A 19,104-nucleotide genomic window follows, 5' to 3' on the forward strand; every position below is an offset into this window, starting at 1 on the left:
TGAAGGACTGTCTCCTGTGGGTGGGACCCCACACTGGAGCATGAGGAGGAAGGAGTGGCAGAGATGATGCGTGATGAGCCCCGCATTCCCTGTCACCCTGCGCTGCTTGTGGGGAGGAGGTAGAGAAGTCGGAAGTGAAGTTGAGCCTGGGAATAAAAGTTGTACTGATGGTGCAGGATTGTTCAGACATAAGAATTCCATCTGATACCTTTCAAAGACACCAGAAAAGATGACTTTTCATATATCAGGTTGCCAGGAAACTCCATCACATTGCTCATGGGTTTGGATGTTGCTCCTCAGTATCTGCTATCAGGACATACATCTCATTCCAACTCCAAAACAGAAATAGACTATTTAGTCAATAGACTAAAACATCCCTGTGTTACCAACACTGTTTTGGCCACAAGTCCAAAACATAGCACCATTCCAGCTACTGTGAAGAAAATTAACTCTCTCCCAGCCAAAATCAATACACTGGAAAAAGCTTGAAGAAACAAGATCTAACTTCTTAGTAAGTATCTGTAAGTTACTGTCATCTCATTGCTTTGCAATACTGGCAGCAGTTTAGGCCAGAAACGTCTTTCCCCTACACAAGAAATTCTTTAAAATCTGCCTTCGAGTTCTTTTCTGAGAGAGACGGTGGAGAAAGAAGAGATTCTTTTGCCTAAAAATAACCTTTGTTTTTCTGTTTTATCTCACATCTTTGAAAAATGACTACATTTGTGAATGCTCCCCGATAAGGTATCTTTTCTTTGATGTTTTGAAACCTGTTCTTATGTCTGTTAGCTTTTAGCAGTTAAAGTTCACATGCTGACCAGGATAAATGAGTCTTGACCCTTCAGGTGTTTCTCAATTAAACACCAGCTACTCTTCAGGTCCTTGGGGAGCCCCTCTGATCCCAGGCACTGAAAGGGCTGAGAGAGGTGAGCTCCCTTCACTTCTTTTCCTCTGGATTAGAGGCATTTTTATACCAAGAGAGGAGTGATGTTGGAGATGGCTGTGCCTCCTTCTGTGAGGCTTTCCTTGTGCTCCATCCCTTTTAGATCAATGCCTTGTACAGACATAAAAAGGGTTACACAGCCTGTTAGGAAGAAACTTTTGGTGAAGTTGCACTAATCTCCAGTTTCCCTGTGAGAGTGGACATAGATGTGGATATAGATGGACAAGATGGACCATGTGGATGTAGATGGATGAGTGATATTCCATATCCCAATACACTCGTTTCAGAAACTCCAGCCTCTATGCCACAATTTTTTTCTGGCAAACTTTGAGGAGAGCTCTGTTTCAAGTGCCAGTTGTGTATGCAAAAAGCTGCTATCTCATACTTTCAATGAAGCCAGGATCAGACTCTGTCTGGCAGAAGTGCTTTTTGATGGGTGCTGGCTGCAATGGAGACACTGTCCCACCCTAACAGCTAGAAGCTAAAGCAAGATTGGCAAAAAGGCTTCGCCAGGGAAGCTAATGAGCTACTTGAAAAATTACCTTATGCATTGAGTGAGTTCTCCATCATGTGGAGATAAGAGTTCGCTGTCTTTTGAGAAGTGCTCTGATTTAATTTTTGATGACTGAGTATGATGTAAGAGTCTCTGAAGGAGGTGCTCAGCCCATGTTACTCTCAGACTTTATACTTTTAATCCATTCTGACCAAAAAAGTCTGTCTCCAAGTGATGGTTAATGTCTTGGAAGTGATGAGCGTGCTCAGAACACCTTCATATTCCTGGAGGACAAAGCAGACAGGAACTGCTTGCAAGCTTTCAGGATCCCAGAGCCATTGGCAGACCTAGAACTGCTTGTGTTACAAATTTGTCTGAGATGAGATAAGGGCTTGTCGCCCAACAAGGTCAAGGAGGAACCCATGAGGCCAGAGTGGGGGAGCAGCCAGCAGCCACAGGGACCTTGTCATGAGCTAAAGGAGTAATTGGGCATTGTCATGATACCTTTTGGATCCCTCAAGTTTCACCTCAGTCAGAAACACCTCAATTGTTCCTAGGAAAATGGTACTTGCTCCAGTGGAAGATACTTCTAGATCTACCATGCACAGCTGGATGTGTGTCTAGCCTCCACGTCATCCCAGGACATAAGCTCCCTACCGCAGTCAACCCCTCCTGTCCATAATAACCCTACTGCCGTTGTCCTCTGAAGCCACTTGATTCTCCCCTGTTTTATCATAATTGTTCAAAGTACTAGCTAATTTGTCCATTATTATGGAGTTTATCAATTCCCCTGTTGCAGATTTGACATGCTGTGCTCAGCTCTGGCTGTTCCCACTCTCAGTATCTCATTCTGCCTTTGTGTGGCAGGACATTGATTTACCTTAATGCCATCACTAAAGGCAAAGGTGCTCAGTTATGCAGTACCAAGGAAAGATGTGATGCTGGGCTGTCCATGAGGATTGAGGAGACTGGGAACCTGCTTCCTAGAAGATGCCCTGATATTTCTACTGAAGAGGACTGTGAGCTGACGGTGAGGCTTGTGAGGTCTCTACCCACACCACAAAGGTGAAGCATTGCCTCCTCTCTGAAATGGCCAAGCCCTGTTGCTTAAGGACAACAAACCTCAGCTCTGCATGCCCCAGAAACGATGACAAATGTGGCACAGAGAGAATCGGGTCAGTAAAAATAGAATGTGCTGAAGAGAATGACAAAGACACTGGGTGAGCTGCATGCACCCCACCCTACTGGGCAGCAGGCTCCTCTTTCTGCACTTTGATATCTGGCCTCCAGATGCCACAAAAACATCTGGTTCTTCCAATCAGCACCAAAAATGGTGTGACTGAGGAGAGCAAAATAGTGGTGCCATTGTGATTGGCCACCAATAGTAGATTCTGATAGAAATGCTGCAGACTCAACCCAGAGGTTGCTTTCCTGATTCAGTGTGTAACGACTGTTTTCCTCTGGAGTTTGGTAAAGGCTAGCCCAAACAGTGCTGCTGCTCCTTGTGAACAGACTGTCGGTCTCCAGCAAATTATAAAACTTACCAAAATTTAGTTTCCACTACAGTACTGTACTGGGTCTTTCTGTTAATGATAAATGGGGCGGGGGGGAGAAGAAAAGAAAAAGACTTAAGAGAGGAACTTGAAGTAAAAAGCTATGAAGTCACCTCATTTCAAAGGCTGGATAATTCACTGAATCTGGGCAGGCAGAAAGGTTGAGGACATGTAAGGCTGGAAAGCTTTGATTTGCAGAATAAATCCACCCTCAGAAGTCAGGGCACTGCTATTTAAACAACAAACATAGTTGCAATCCCATGTTCCCGTCATCAGTAGTGACTGTGGGCTTGCAAGGGCTGCCTCTCCTCTGTGCTGTCAGTGTGGAAGGGTATCAGCCTTGAAATGCCACTGCTGGAAGGGCAAAACTGTAGAATAGAGCAATGAACTTGGAAGAGCCTTGCTGGATGCTGTCCCCAGGCTATTAGAAAAGTAGCAAGCAACCTGTCAGAAGATGACACAGAAAGGAAGGCAGCCAAGGCAGCCTGGAAGGCGAATCCAGAAGCAGAGGGCAATCCTTCGGTGCATGAAGGATTTGTACGCTGTCAGAGTGCTGCACCTTTGCAAGGGGCCGATGCCCCCAGTTGGAGCGCAGCTGCTGGGCACGCTACAGCCTTGCCGGGGAGCAGGTTTCAGACTCGTCCATCTTTGTGATGTGCTGTCCCGGCGGTGGGGAGAACTCACAGGCCCGTTCTGTGGGCTGGGACTGCGCTCACCAATGGAGATGTCCAAACACAGCTCTCCCTGCACACAGGAAACCTGGCAGTTTTCCGTGAAACGCTGTGTCCCAGGCAGCGGCCACCCGCCCTCCTGCCCTGAGGCGGCTTCCGGCGGCGCCGCTCCCGACCGCTGGGGGGTGCTCCCTGCAACGGCGGGAGATCTAAAAGGACGGGAGATCTAATGGCGGGAGATCTAAACTGGCAGGAGATCTAACGGCGGGAGATCTAAACTGGTGGGAGATCTAATGGCAGGAGATCTAACGGCAGGAGATCTAAAACGGTGGGAGATCTAACGGCAGGAGATCTAAAATGGCGGGAGATCCAATGGCGGGCGATCTAACAGCGGGAGATCTAACGGCAGGAGATCTAATGGCAGGAGATCTAAACTGGCGGGTGATCTAACGGCGGGCGATCTAACGGCAGGAGATCTAAAACGGTGGGAGATCTAACGGTGGGAGATCTAAAATGGCGGGTGATCTAAAACGGCGGACGATCTAACAGCGGGAGATCTAACGGCGGGTGAGCCGAGGTGAGCAGCTCTGGCGCGGGGCACAGCGGCGTCGCCTGTAGCTCTGCCGGCCCAATCGGGGAGCCATGGCCCCCACCCGGCAGAAGGATACGTCCGCAGCTTTGCAGACAGCTCCAGAGGGACCATGCTAATCCCCGGGCTGCAGGGTGTGCCCTACTCCTACACCGGTGCTGGCCGGCAGCAGTGAGCAGAGCTGTGGGAGGTGCGCCCCGGCAGAGGAACTCTTCAGCTTAGTGGCAGAGCTCCAGGAGGAGGTGAGTAGGTTGAGGGGTATGTGGGAATTGGAGAAGGAGGTTGGCTCCTGGATCCACACCCTACCTTCCCTGGGACAGGCCTGTCGAGCAGACAGGACACAAGACTAGGGAAAATGTGGTCCCTCTCCAGAAGGAAATGGGCCACCCAGTTACCCGGGATATGGAGAATGCTGAGGTACTCAATGACTCTTTTGCCTCAGTCTTCACGGACAAGTGCTCCAGCTGCACTGCCCAAGTTGCAGAAGGCAAAGCTGGGGACTGGGAGAATGAAGAACTGCCCACTGTAGGAGAAGATCAGGTTCAATTAGCTAATGTGGAGTCTGTGATGGCCAAGGACTCAACACAGTGGGAGAAGGGTATCCAAAATGGAGCATCCTCATCTGAGCTCATATTTCCAAAAGAGGTGCTAACCTTGTACGGAGCAGCAAGGGATCAGTTTGGGTGCCTGACCACAGTAGCCACTGCACCACAGTAGCACTCGGTTTCCCCCAGGTCCTCCAAGTACATCTTATGTCCTACTGGATGTCTGATCTGCTGTTAGGACTTGCTCCCTTACGACAGCAGGCTTCACCTGTGCCCCATGACCCAAATGTGCTTCTGTCCAGATGCCGAAGCTCCCAAAGTCCAGGCATTGCATCCATGTCCCGAGAGCTGTGCAATGATACCGCCCATGTTTGCAGCCAGCCCCTGCTGCTCGTGCTGTTCTGTGGTTTTACTGACATTCTGCCTGTTCCTTTGTTTCCATTTTTGTCTGAGCTTTCGTATGTGAATATTTGAGCTTGTTTATCTGTTTCAGCTGAAAAACTCCACAAGCTCCAGCAAAATGCTAATAAGAAGCATTAGCTGCAGCTAATTGAACTGCTTCTATGATCCTCCATAATTATCTCCTGGTACAGCACCTACCCTGAGAGAGGCCGTCTAAGAAAGGCAGAATGGGTGCCAGAGATAATCAGACACAAGATCTGGGAAAAGCATTTAATTTTCTTATCCAAATTAAGATTTTTTTGGATTGATTACCTCACTAAATATTTGCTGTTGAGAGCAAACTAAGCTGGCACTGGTGGGGACTGCAAAGGCAATGACGGGTGCTCAATTATTTACAGACTTGCTTGGCTAGCTGAGTGTGCGCCAGGAATGCAAAGAGAGCTGTTGCTGGGAATCTCATCAGAGATTTTTCATTGGGAGTAAAAAGCAAGCAATGACAAGGGGGAATGTTCTCCTGAGTCAAAATGCTGAAACTTGCCCAGTGATAAATTGAGCTGTCACCAGGGCTTGATTATCACATCCAGAGCACGCTTTCCCCAAACTCCTTGAGTTTGCAGACAAGGAGCATAATACTGGGTTGGCACAGACCTTCGAGGTCAGCAGGTGCAATTGCTTGCAATGCCTTTAGAAATCACCATTAGTCAATGCACTAGCTTTGTCCTAACCTAGCTTGTAGGTCTTTTATTGGTGCAGCCCTTAGTTGGATTGGATGTACTGTATGCTCAGCAGGTGTGGCTGACTCCTTGCTAAACAGTGAATTCCTTGGTGGTCCTGATCTTTCACGGATGTCTGTAACTCACAGAGATAGAGGCAGCTCATAACAATTAAAACCAGATTTATAAGCTGTGCAGAGATGATGCAAACTGTCACAACATTTCATGAGTGTGGTTCAGGAGAACTGCGGTCACAAACCATACAATAGGGTCGCAAGTGAAGCAAAATTCATGTATTCTTCAAAATGGGGGAAGGAGAGTTTGGCAGCAGTAGCTGTTAATAAGCTATGAAATATGGGTTGCTGTTTAGGAAGCTCAAATATCAATGAAAAGCTATGCAACCCAGCAGAGCTAGCGGTGTGAATGGTTTTTATACAGATACATATATCAAAAAGAAAAGGAATCCTTGCAGTGGCATTGCATATCTCACTGGTTGCAGATGCTAAAACTGTTGTTAAAGATCTAGAAAATCTGAGATGGGTTGAAGTCATGTGTTCAGGAAGAAGCAGGATAATGTCATCTTACATTCACAGCGAAATAGGAACCATATGAAGTCCAGGTGGCAGTTTTGAAGGGCTGTGGGGAGATCATTCCCCTTTCCACTGAACTGGGGCTGGCAAATATTGGTCCAGCCTGTTAAAAGCTGCTGATCAGGACAATGCCCCATGAGGATTTGGACTTCTTCCCATCTGTGCGTGCACTGATCATGCTAGTTCCTGCTGTGGAGTCAAGCCTGGACTTGGGGCTGCTGCTGAGACCTTATCAACAAAGAGGTGCTTCACCCCTGTTACTTCATGCTGCTACAGACATTGCTCATGTTTATTCATCCCATTATGGTGTTTCTATTTGTTCAGTTGTAACATTAACTAGGCAAGATGCCAAAAAGCATCTGCTAATATTAAGCATATAATTATAACAATGATATGATTGCAAGTTCAGCTTCACCTGCTGTTATGAGATGGTGCTAGTTTGCCTGATAAAGGGAATTATGTTGGCATACTATATGCACAAGCTTCTTTTAGGTCTTATTTACACCATAAGTTACTAAAAGGATCTACTTGTTTATATGTATATGTATTTTCCACTAATGGGCTTTCATCCTAATCAGCTGGAGAGAGAAACAGCATGAGACTATCGGTGCTGTTTGTGGAGTACTGTGTTTTCTGCCTGTGTTGATTACTGTGGCTGGCTGTGTGTATGTTTGCGTATGTGCCTGTTGGCAGCACACGCTCAGTCTCACCCCTGGCACAACCTGGGACACAGAACCTCGCTTCTATCAGGCTACAGGGTACAGCAAATCCTAACTCACGCTGACCTTCCCCTACAATCTTCATGCTGGACTTGGGGAATACAAGGGATGGTGAAGAGCAAGGGATCAGATGGGTGCATGTCCTCCAAGACCTTGGGAAATGACTGCTGCTTGTGGATAAACTTTGCTTGCCCCTGCAGGACTGTCGCTGGACCAGTTTGCACCTACTCCCTGTGCACCTGAAGATCTTCTGTAAACTGCCCCAAAAAGGGTTTCAGAGATGCTGTCTGCGAAACCCCTACCTTACTGCAGTGTTGAACTATGCAGGCAGGAAGCACCTTTACCTATGCTGAACTATCTCTGGACTTCTTCAGCTGCCTGATCCAGCTTGCCCCTGGCTAAGGAGGTAAGCCTCATCGTTTTGGTCCTGAACCTACCAGGACCTGAGCCAAAGTACCAGCTCCTGAGCCCAAAGCCTTGCTCAGCCCCCTTTCTTTAACACGCATCATTTTGAGCAGATCAGAGGGGACCTCTGCCTCAAAGTGTGGGGACAATCCCTTCATTCTGATTGAAGGAATGGCCCAGTAAGGTCCTTGGCCTGCAAATGTGAAGGCAGAAGTTGGTAGCACACTACTTTGTGGGTACTCATATCATCCTTAGCTTAGATAAAAGGGCCTGGAGGTGCCAGTTGAGCTTGCTTTTTGTCCTACACCAATGGCAGTGGCCTCGAAGGCACTAACAGGCCTTAATGGCCCTGGCCAGCCTCACCCACACCATTTGCCCATGGGCCCAGGAATCCCATTTCAGTTCAGTCCCTGCCTGAGCCACCTCAGAGAGTGCCAGTCTCTTGCTCAGCCCCCAGCTGCCTGTCCCCAGGGTGTCCAAGCACTCTGAGGATACCCTGAACAGCTGATGGAGTAGTTAGATCTGATGTTGTCTTAGTGCTTGAGCTCCCACGGCCAGAAAGGTTAGCTGGAGGACCAGCACCCCTCTGCCTCTCCATTGCATGAAGAAACGGTCTTGTTGTGGGAAAACGTTGCAGTAAATGTCTCCATGGGTCTTGTGACAACCCTATTTTATTTTGCTAAGCTTCCTTCTGTTTGGCTTGCCCTGGACTTTTTTCTCCTGCTCTACTACGGGTTCTCACACCTGCTGCTTTGCTATTAAGGAGAAACATGGAGTAACAGTGGCACCAAGTGGGCATATATGGGAACAGAACTAAAGCACAGCATAAGGGGATGTCAGAGAGGGAATAAATGTGATAGAGACTCACCATAAAGCTCCTTAAGGTCAGAGCATCGCACAATACGATCTAGTACCGGTGGGAGCCCAGCCCTGAATGGGAGGTTGGGTTGTGCACCTCCAAATACTCTTCCCTCAACATGGCTTGTGTGTACCAGGAAAGGTAAAAGGGGTGCAAAAGAGCAGTTCCGCCTCTTCTGATACAGCATCATCTATAGAGGTCCTTGCCACCAGCAGCAGAAAGGACAGAGCCCCAGTAAAATGGGGACCTGACAGAGGGGACACCCATCACCCATGCCCACTCTTGTGGCCTCTTGTCCACCCATGAGTCCTGTCAGGGCATCAGTGGGGAGCACTCTCTGGTTCTGCAAACCAGCCACAAGAGCTTTTGGAGACCTGTGAGCACCCTCTTTCCAGTCTTTTTAGCCTCAGTATTTAAATACATCACCTTTCTTCTGAAGTTGGTGCCCTCCAGAGTAATTTCATTTGCCAGGTCTGGGATCCCAGCTTCTAAGTAGGGGTCTTTGTCCTCTCTGGATGAGAGGAGAAAGCAATGCTGCTGTTCCTGTTCAGCATCAGCAGGACTGTGTCTATTTCTGCTAGCCAGATGAATGCCCAGGGCTTGTTTCAACCTCCTGAAGATTTTTGGGCCAACTGCTGTCCTGCAGCAATGAGTTTCACAGGTGAAACCCATGTGAAGAGTTGGCGTTGTGTTGCCACTACTACCAATGTGTCTCCCTGTTGCTTTCTCCATCTTTGGAAATCTGCTGGCCACCCTCCAATTCCTCTTTGGCAGAGGGATGACTGAAGGCAGCTGCTATACTTGCATCCATGTTGCTCCCCCTGGTTTCCTGGTACTTGGAAATGAAGACATTGGCAGGTGGAGACATTAGTCTCCTGGGGCCTGGCCACAGAGCAATTTGGGACTTAACAGAAGCATTCAATTCATGTGGAGGGCACAGGAATTTTTCATGCTGTCCCTGTTACTGCAACAGATGCACTCAAAGTGAGCCATCAGGCTTGGGAAGATGCTGAGCTGCAGATGTTCCTTAGGGAAACAACAGGTAGGCACTTCTCCCAGGAACAGGATGGGATGAGCCACATGGCTTTGCCCTGGGTTTTGGTCCTCCCCTCTCCCTGAGATACCTTTCATAGCATCATTGAGTAGCCTGTGTCGGTCTGGAGATCATCTAGCCCAACCCCACTCAAAGCAGGTGCTCCTTGCCTGGCTTTTAACTACTATTAACTGTGAGGGTGCCAAGTCTGATGTGGGAAGGCACTGCTGCAGCTGCAGGTGGGCTGACTCAGTTGATAAACAGCTTCTTCCATCCCACAGATTCTTTTTTTCCATGCTCCTGGGAAAGTGCTGGTAGGAGTCACCTGTGAGCCCTTTCATAGCAGGATGGAGCTACCTGGCCATAGCAGGTGACATGAGCCATTGGAAGACTGAGCCCAAGGGAAGTGAGGTGAGACTCTAGGATAGGAGGAAGTGGGAATGGAAGGGAAAAGACTGGGCATTAAGATAGCTGGTCCTTGCTACATTGAGTGTTAAAAGTTCCCCTGAGTGACTGGGAACGTTAAAGGAAGACAAAACCTAAAAAAAAAAAAATTGCAAAAATGCACCTTCTGACTCAGAAGGTCCCTAAAAACCAGTTGGAGAAATGGCACTCCATACTTGCTGGGATTTATAGCCTTTTTTCAACAGCTGTTGGCAGCAGTGAGACACCAGGCTGAGCGTGCCTTGCACAGAATTATTAACATAAATGAACTACATATAGAAAGTTCTACTGCTCATATTATGAGGGTCTAGTTACAGTAAATCATGGTGATGGACACTTCTGGTTTTATTTTCTTTTTTTTTAAACTGTGTTACATGGGGAGCACCTGTGGAAGGTAATATATAGTCCCTCGTATCCATACTAGAAACAACAAACCATGTGCACCGATCCTTGTATTTGCCCATATTGAAACAAACTGTTTTGAGTTTACCAGTACACAGAGCGACCCACCTCAGGGTCCATCCTCTCCGATACCCCTACCCTGCAGCTTTCGTGCCCTCTGCACACCTTATAAGTGGTTAGTCAGGTTTTACATTTGAATAACTGATAGAAAAGTTAAATCTTAAAAGATTAATATTAACCACTGTGAAGTGTTGATAGAACTGTTAAATCAATGATCTTCTATTTATAATTACTCTTTGCTTCATTTTTACCTGATGCATTCTAGTGTCTTGATATAAATGACATGCATTTCCAGATTAAAAGCCTTGTTACAGACAGGTAGCCTTGCTGGGTGTAATTCAGATTTCCCCTGCTATATCAGTGCCTTCCTGTGAGGAGCATGTGCGTGTGAGTGGAGAGCTAAAGGAATGGGGCAGAGAACAGGGCTGTTACAGGCAAGGATGAAATGCAGCTGATGCGAGCAGGCTGTAAGAGAGAGAGAAGGAAAAATATGGAGTTAATCACCTTTATAAACAAACTCAGAACCTGGTAAAGATTATCCCTAGTTATAGATAATGTAGTTAATTTGCATGTGAGAGGTGTGATATGGACTGGCTTGTGACTGAGAATCCTATTAAGTCGCCAGAAATATTGGCTTTTCATATAAGCTTTCATCTTTGCTTTTCAATGTCCCAGGAATTAGTGAAACTTGAATCCTCTTCATGTTCTGTTGGCCAATTATTTATTACTTCTTGGATGTGATTGATCTGGATGTGCTGACAAAAACCTGTTTGGCCTTAGGAGCATCTTTGACACTGTCTTTGTGCTGGGTGGAAAAAAAACCCAAACATTTTTTCATCTTCACCATCCTCTGGTGTAAGTGCATCACACAGAAATAGCTGCACCTTTCTGGTTAATTTAAAAATTTTCTCTTTTGCGTTTCTATTGGAAATAGAAGACTTTTCTGTAACTATCTTATTCTACCTGGATAGAGATGTGTATATACATTTTATTTTCATGTAGGCCTCTAAAGTAAAGGAACTTTTCTGTGAGGAAGAGGAGGAAGGGCAGGACTCCCAAGTCCCAGCTACAGAGGCAGAGGAACTGTTTGCAGACAGATTTGAGAGAGCTGTAATGCTAAGAGGGATAAGGGCTGTGAAGATGAGACATGGCCACTTGGTCCTTTCTGCTTAGGTAGAGCTCAGTGATGCCAGGTGACAGCCACAGAATGGATCTGCAGATGCAGTTTGGTCGTGCTGTTTGACTAAACCTCCTTAGAGACACCCCCCCACCCCCTTTTACCTTCCCTTTGTGTTATATACCTCTTCATTTTTATTCTTTTACTCCTCAAGGAAAGAGGAGAGAATAACGCAAGAACCACAATTACAGCAAAACCCCAGCTGATGGCCATAACAGAGGGTATCGCTTATGCATTTTGCTTCTTGTTATGCCCCATCATCGTCCCACCTGTCTGTCGTGCATCTGGCACGGCAAACCACGTCAGGCAGAGCCAGTCGCTGGTTTTACTGGAAGCTGTAAAACAAGAACAGCTCTGCCGCTCCCCTCGCCGCGGGGAGGGGCTCCGCTCCTCCGCGCCTCTGGCCGCCACGCCGGGGACGACGACTTTCCCCATTCTGTTCTGCTTGTCTTGTCTCTGTTGCTCTTCCCTTCCAGCGGAGGCGGACAAAACCCCAACAAACACATCCCAGCGAGTAAATCGCCATGGAGGCGGCTGCCCGCCTGCCGAGACCCCGGCCGCGGGCGGGGGGGCGTTATCCCCGGGGCCCGCGGCCCTTCCCCTCCGTCCTGCCCTGCCCTTCCCCTCTGGCTCTTCCCCGCCGCGGAGCCCCCGCCGCCGCCTCCATTCCCATGGAAACTCCGGCCTCCCTGGGCGGAAAGGGCAGTCCGAGAGGGGACAAAGGGAGCGCGAGGAGGGGGGGGAAGTGCATGGGAAGGGGGTAGCGCCGGGAAGGAGGGAGGAATCCGAGGAGAAGAGGCACAAGCGAGCCCGGCCGGGGACCGGGGAGACAGAGCTGGGCAAAGTTGGAGCGAGAGAGGAGGGCCGGAGCCGCGGGTGCGCGGCGGGAGCCCCCGCGGCAAAGGCCGGGGCTTTGTGCGTGGCCTGAGGTGCGGGGAAAGCGGCCGGAGGGGCCCCGCGCCCGGCCCCGGGAGCCTTGGCCTGAGCGGGCGAGGCCTGCGCCGGTGGGGCGGGGGCCGATGCGGGGGGCAGCCGAGCTGGGCGAAGAGTGTCCCGGGGGTGTGGAGGGGACGCAGGCAGCGAGAAAATACCAAGTTGCTGGAAGGAAAAGAGAGCTGGAAGCAAGACCTGGGAGCAGCAGAGGTGGCTGCAATTCCTGCAGAGGTGAATACGTCAGGCTGAGGGACAAGCGTAAGTGATAGACAGGATTTGGGTTACCAGAAAAATCCTGAGAGTGGGGGGGGGGTTTGTTTGTTGTTGTTTGTGTGGGTTTGGTTTGTTTTTTTTTTTTTTTGATAAAAGAGACAAAGCCTGAAACTTTGAAATTAGAAAGAATGTGGGGGTGGAAGGGACTTGGCAGAGCCTGGGCAAGCAGCTGGCACAGCGCTGCCTGCTCTGGTGCCGGGGGATGCTGGGTGGGTGTCACGGCCATGCTGGGCTCTGGGAGTGGCTCTGAGCTATCAGCTGCATGTGGAGAAATCGGGCAGGTTGTGCCCATGCTGTGCCACACAGCCAGGTATCCACGGTAAACTGAGGCACCGTGCCTTCGCCACAAGAGGTGAAGCATAGCACTGGGGGAGGATGGCAGTTTGCAGCTAAATAAGTAATTTTAGGGGTAAAATACTATTTTTTTTTTCTTTTTTTTTAGTGAAAATAACATGATGTTTTGTTAGAAGTAGGTGGATTGTTATTCCTTGGAAGAAAGGAGACATTCCAGTCCCTTGACCCTAAAATCTGCCCTGAATATATGCATCATGAATGGCTCTGTCCCGCTGGAGACATCAAACTCCATCACATCTAAAAGCTTTTTGGGTCTCATGATGCTAGCAGCATGCGCAGATTGCTAATGCTAGTTTGCTGTAAAGAGTGAAGAAATAGGGACTGCTTTTGCCTTCTGGATGCTTCAAATCAAAGTATTGTTGCTATAGACTGGGGCAGAGATTTCTCAGAAACACCGTCTTGCTGATGAAACTCTCATGTGGAATCTGGTTATGTGTCTATAATCGTACATGTGTGCATGTGTAACGGTGGGACTGCGCCTAGCCTGCTTTCTGGCAGACTTCGTGAGTGATTCTAAAGGTGCGTTGTCACGGTCTCTGCTAGTTTGGATCCGCCATGATGCATCTGTTTTGCAGGCTGAGGAACTTTAGGGTCACGGTATCCTCCCTGCTTAAGTGTGTGTCCAAGTAGCGTGTTCTTGATATTGCCACCAATAGCGTAACACTAAGTTTTGGAAAGTCCTTGTAGGATGTGGGGGGGAGGATTTTATCCTTGTTTTTTTTGTGGTAGAGTTTTCCAGGCCCAGGGTCTGGAAGGGCCCATCTCCTCTGTTCATAGGACTGTGGTACCACCAACTGCACAGCTGGGAGGAAGGGGGTTTTTTTGCCCAGTTCCTGACTTGATCTCTATCTGCTAATGTGGGGTAGCGTCTCCGATGGCTGTTGAGCTCTGCACAGGCTGTTCGCTGCTTTGCAGATGGCTTCGCTTCAGAGTACAGCGTTGGCTTCATTCCCGGTGCCCAAGTGAGAGCCGCAAGAGTAGGGATGGGGTGCCAACCAGATCTCATTGTCAGTAGAGCTGCTGGTGTGGATGACCAAGGACACGGTCTCTGGCCCCTGCTAAGATGGCAGCAAAGTTGACCTTGGCCGCCCCAGGTGCTGCCAGGCCGGACCTCAGCCATTCTGGGTATGCCAGATAGAGGACAGCGTTTCCTCTGCACTGCCCTGAGCTGGGGATGTGGTCTGTCTTGGATACCCAGCCTGGGCCATCCCTCTCTTCTGCAGCCATTTTGAGGATCCCAGTTGAGGACATGTTCTCAACCTCTTGGGTAAATCCATCCGTGCTGGACACCCTCTGGCTGCTTGCTCGAGATCCCCACTGGGGATGTGCTGCAGTGGGTGGTGACGTGACAGGGAGACCCAGGTAATGCTCCTAATTTCCAGTGCCTGGTCTCAGCCAACTCACTCTGGTCCATCCAGCACAGAGGCTAAAGGGGGATGCTCTGGTCCACAACTTTTAAATCGGTGCTCTGTAGGCAGAGGGTGTTAGATTTGGAATTTCTACTGGCATCTTCCTTTTCTGTCACTGCCTTGGCATCTTTTAGTCTGTGTTTATGCTCTACTTTGTGACATCAGTCTCAGTCCTGCATTGATTTTCACAACAGCAGTTACAAGTATAGGCCATAGGTATCTTTGCTCGGGCACTCATGTGGGGCGGTGTCAGTTTTAGTTTTTCACTTTGTGGATGGGATCCAACCTGCTCCCCAGAAATATCAGCTTCTCTGTCTCTTTTTTTTTTTTTACCCTGGTGGTTGCTGCTTCGGCTTCCCGACAGGAGCTAGTCATGCCCTCTTGCTTCATCTATCTTATTTGGGATGCAAAAATAACTCCTGTGGGGATTAATACCAGCAAAATGCAAATCAGTTGTGTATATCTTGGATACTAAGATGACAGTTGAGCTGCTTTTTAAAAGAGCATCCGCTGTAATTTAAGCTTTAACATGTAGACTTGCTGAGTTGTGCCCTTGCCCAGCAAGCTGCAGTACGGCCACCAATGCCAGCCCATGCACCAAAGGCAAAAGCTTCTGAAACTGGCTCTGTGTCTCAGGATGACATGTGAATTATCAGGGGGAGCAAAATGAAGGAGTCACTGATGAACATCTTCTAGATGAGCTCAGTCACTGTCCCGCAGATGGTGTGAGGCTCAGAAAGGCGCTGGAGGGTTTGAAGATGCTTTGTGATGTGGTGGTCAAATCAAGTGCAAGGTACATGGCTTCATTTTGGGTGCTTCTGACATGGCTGGCAGAAGAAGAAAAAGCAATAGAGAAGGGATTACAAGTTTAGGAAAAAGACAAGAATATACCTTGCAAATTGTAAGGATTTGGGGAAAACTCTTCCCCATTGTGGGTACATGGGTTAATGGGCTTTGTGGTCTGCAAGCATGCAGCTTCTAAAGCTTTATCCTTAGCTTGGTGGGACTGTCTCTTTGGTGACTCTTGGAGAAGGTTTTATTAGGTAATAGGGTAGTTAAGTTTGCTATAAAACTTGTAGCCATGGATACCACAAAACAGTCCTAGCTCTGGTATGGATTTTCTATTGCTGTTTATTTAGGTGTGCAAAGAAATTTTTGAATCTCCCATCACTGACGATGCTACCCTAGAGCAACTGGACACGAGGTGGTATCCTACTACTCAAGTAAGACATGCTCCAGCAGCCATCTTCCCGCTTAAGTCTTTCTTTGTCTTGCAAAAGGACTTTCACAGCTGTTTATAGGGTAGTAAATTATCTTGGTTCATCGCGTCCACTGCATCCTTGCTCATGGCTCACGTTCTTCCTGTCTGCAGCAAATGATTTGATGCTGGAAGGCGATCTGGGATGAGCTGGGTGCCAATTTGCACCTTGCTTGGACCCCCTGCAGCTTTTCCACTTCCATCACACTTCTCTCTGCTGGGGACACTCATATTATTAACACCTTTGTCTCTGTATTTAAAGAGGGATATTGCTCTCGTCTCAAAACATGCTGCCCAGCTTACTGAATTTCACTGTCAACTCTTACCACAGAAATAGGTGTATCGGCATCCCCCAGCAGCAAAAATAACCTACCTGCATCTATGCTCCCCAGTCCAGTCTCTGCTTTCCAAGTATGTCTCGTATGGAGATAACAGAGGGACAGTCAGTGCCTTGCGGAAGACTGGCCAAATTATTGAAGGTACAAAGATGCCTGGCAGGCGGCCTGAGGATTTGAAGTTGCACATTGCTTTCTAGCATTCAGTGGGGAGCATTTGCTACCATGTGGTTCGTGGCCACATGCTTGTGCCAGCATGGGCGTGTGCTGGGACGGGGATGGAGAGAAGGCGAGAGGCTCTGGTGGCACTCCTAGCAGTGCTACTGACCAGGGGGTGCTCTTTAGGGGTGCAGCCTGTGATGCATCCATTTCTCTGCAGCAGGTGGTTCTTCCCATTTCACTCTGTCGGAAATGTGTCGTTTTCACCAGGACCTGCTCAAACTCCTGGACCTTTCCAGTTTCTGGTGCAACTAGGGCTGATTGGAGCAGGCTTTCTTCCAGTTGTTCAGTGCTGTTTGGCTGATAAAGATTTGAGCATGTGTGCTGCTGGGCTATGTATTACCCAAAGACGTATGAGAGCGTAGGCAGGCAGAAGGGAAAGGCAGGTTGCAGAGCTGCAACAAGCCCCAGTCCAGCTCCGGTCGGGAGGAATGCGGGTTCTCTCAAAACCCATCCGCCCTCCGACTCCTGGGCCACGGCTGCCCATAAAGCCACAGTCATTCTTCTGAGGTTTGTGCAATTTGATATTTCATCTCCAGATTTTCTACTTGCTGACGAAATCGTTAATGACTTCAAAATAGTCATTGCTTTTGAGGTGCAGCCTCCCAAAATCATATTAAAAGAGTTGGTGTCATCTCCCATGAGGAACACGCATAGTGCAGCCACAGGCTGTGTTGAGGTTTTTTTCTTCCTTCTGTATTGGTGCTTTATAACTTTGTCTAAGATTTATTATATAACATTTTTTTTAAGCGCAGCCTTTGTTCACCCTGTAGATATAGGTGTTTTCTAGACTTTGATTTTCTTGAGGTACTGGTGGGATTACAGTGCTACACTGGCACTACAGTTGGTTCGTGGAGTAATTTAATTCAAGGATTATTGATTTACTGAGTATCTCTTGTAGCAGGAAGGGTTTTGTCTGATCAGAGTTAGACCCCTGCCTTCTTTCCCACCGCTTCTAGTTGGATTTTACTTGTCAAGGCAACCGTAAACCTTTCCAAAGCCACAGAACATCAGTAAAAGGAAAATCAAATTCTTTGGTTTTGCACTCGGTGTGCTGAGGTTGTTAGTGCTGTGCCTCTCCTCATTAGCACCATGTGACTTCATAGCCCAGTCTGTGTAAAAGTCAGTACTTTGCCAGCCGAGGAGGGAGGCAAGGATGCTTAGCATAGAATTACCAAGGGAATTTATTCTTTTATAGTTTAGCTACATGTGTAGCGGTGCCCCAGCCTAATGCATGGAGGACACAGATACAGAGGAAAGCAGGGATTATGTATGTGACAATACAGTTGTAGAGACCAATGAAATTTTTCACGTTAAGAGGTGGGCTAATCTGTTACTGTTGCTCGCATAATCAGTATGTGCTTGTCCCACGCAGGATCAATACGTGCTTGTCCCATGCAGGTGATACACACGTACGGTCAGTGGTGTGATGATCTTCATTGGTCTAAACCAATGACCTGTACAGATGGTGGTGGTGTTTAGATTCTGGTCGGTTGCAATTCTGGGTGTGGTTATACGCCTCGTTCCATCGAAGGGTAAATCTTCTATTGTTTCACCATTGGTATGGGGTGTTCTCAGCCAATAAGAGCTGGCTTAGGTTGGGTCTTAGGTCACATCGACCCTGAGGTAAAAGCTTGCAGTCTCAGGTAGCGTTCATTCTTCTAAGCAAGTCGTATTGCAGTTAGCATCTCGCTCTTCATGTTTGTCCCTAATTAAGAGCATGTTTGGGAGTAAACAGTACTCTCAAATTCATGCAGCTTAGAAATGCAAAATGTGTTTGTTCACAGCAAAGAATTGTGTCACAGAGTTTGATCAATTGTTCAATAGCCCAGCAGATGTAAAAGGATATTTCCTGGTGTTTTGATGTCATCTTTTTTCCACTGGAAGATGCACATAGAAAAATGTTGAACCCTTGATTGACAGCTTGCTTAAAATAAAAACATGATAGCTGCTTTTTCTTTTATTTCACTGCTCAAGCCACAGGTTTCTGCATTTTTCATCACGACAAACAGCTTTCTTCATCGTTGTCAGTGTTCAGTGTTGTAAGCTAAATCCTCTTTCATCTTTATCTCTCTTGGCTTCTGCAGTGAGGATGCAATGATGATACCAAGGGAGATGTAGCAATTAACTCTACTCCAGGATTTAGCTCTGCCCTCAGTCGAGCTAGAGATGCTCCAGAAAGGTTGCCAGAGACGCAGAGACAAGCCTGCATCCAGGTTTTTGCTGCATCCCTGCTGCTGAGCGAGATATAGATCATACCCAGAATTATTACCCATCCCTGTGGAAGAAGAGGATGCCTAAAGATGTTGATTTGCAAGGGAGATCGATCTGGTCACTGGGTTTTCACACTGCCTCAGTGCCATGCCGTGAGAGCGGGGTGTTGAGACCCCTCCAGTGATGCAGGGGGTGCGGGATTTTTCAGTTCTGGTGCCGACACTGCACTCACGGTGAGGTCTCTGTGGCGCAATGGACGAGCGCGCTGGACTTCTAATCCAGAGGTTCCGGGTTCGAGTCCCGGCAGAGATGATCTCCAGGCAGGTGTCTCTTTTCTTTTAATGCATGTTCCTTTATAGGTCCCAATCCGTTATGTTTATAACACCCCTGAGGGCTTCAGATGGGAAGATAATGACTTTTCACGACACCCTCTCTACAGCTGATGCATGTAACAGTCATGTGCTCCCCTTCTAAGCCATCTCTCTTTCATCATATTCCCCTTTCCTCATTCCTT

At 48.1% G+C, this 19,104-nt stretch overlaps 1 non-coding gene across 1 annotated transcript; it reads left to right on the plus strand.

Annotated features, from left to right (window-relative positions):
- The first annotated feature begins 18,828 nt into the window (after positions 1–18,828).
- Positions 18,829–18,902, plus strand: TRNAR-UCU (transfer RNA arginine (anticodon UCU)). Its single transcript has one exon. It is a non-coding gene; the product is annotated as a tRNA-Arg (tRNA).
- Positions 18,903–19,104: the final 202 nt, after the last annotated feature.

Source organism: Strix uralensis, chromosome 32, assembly GCF_047716275.1.
Source record: "Strix uralensis isolate ZFMK-TIS-50842 chromosome 32, bStrUra1, whole genome shotgun sequence".
NCBI lineage: Eukaryota > Metazoa > Chordata > Aves > Strigiformes > Strigidae > Strix > Strix uralensis.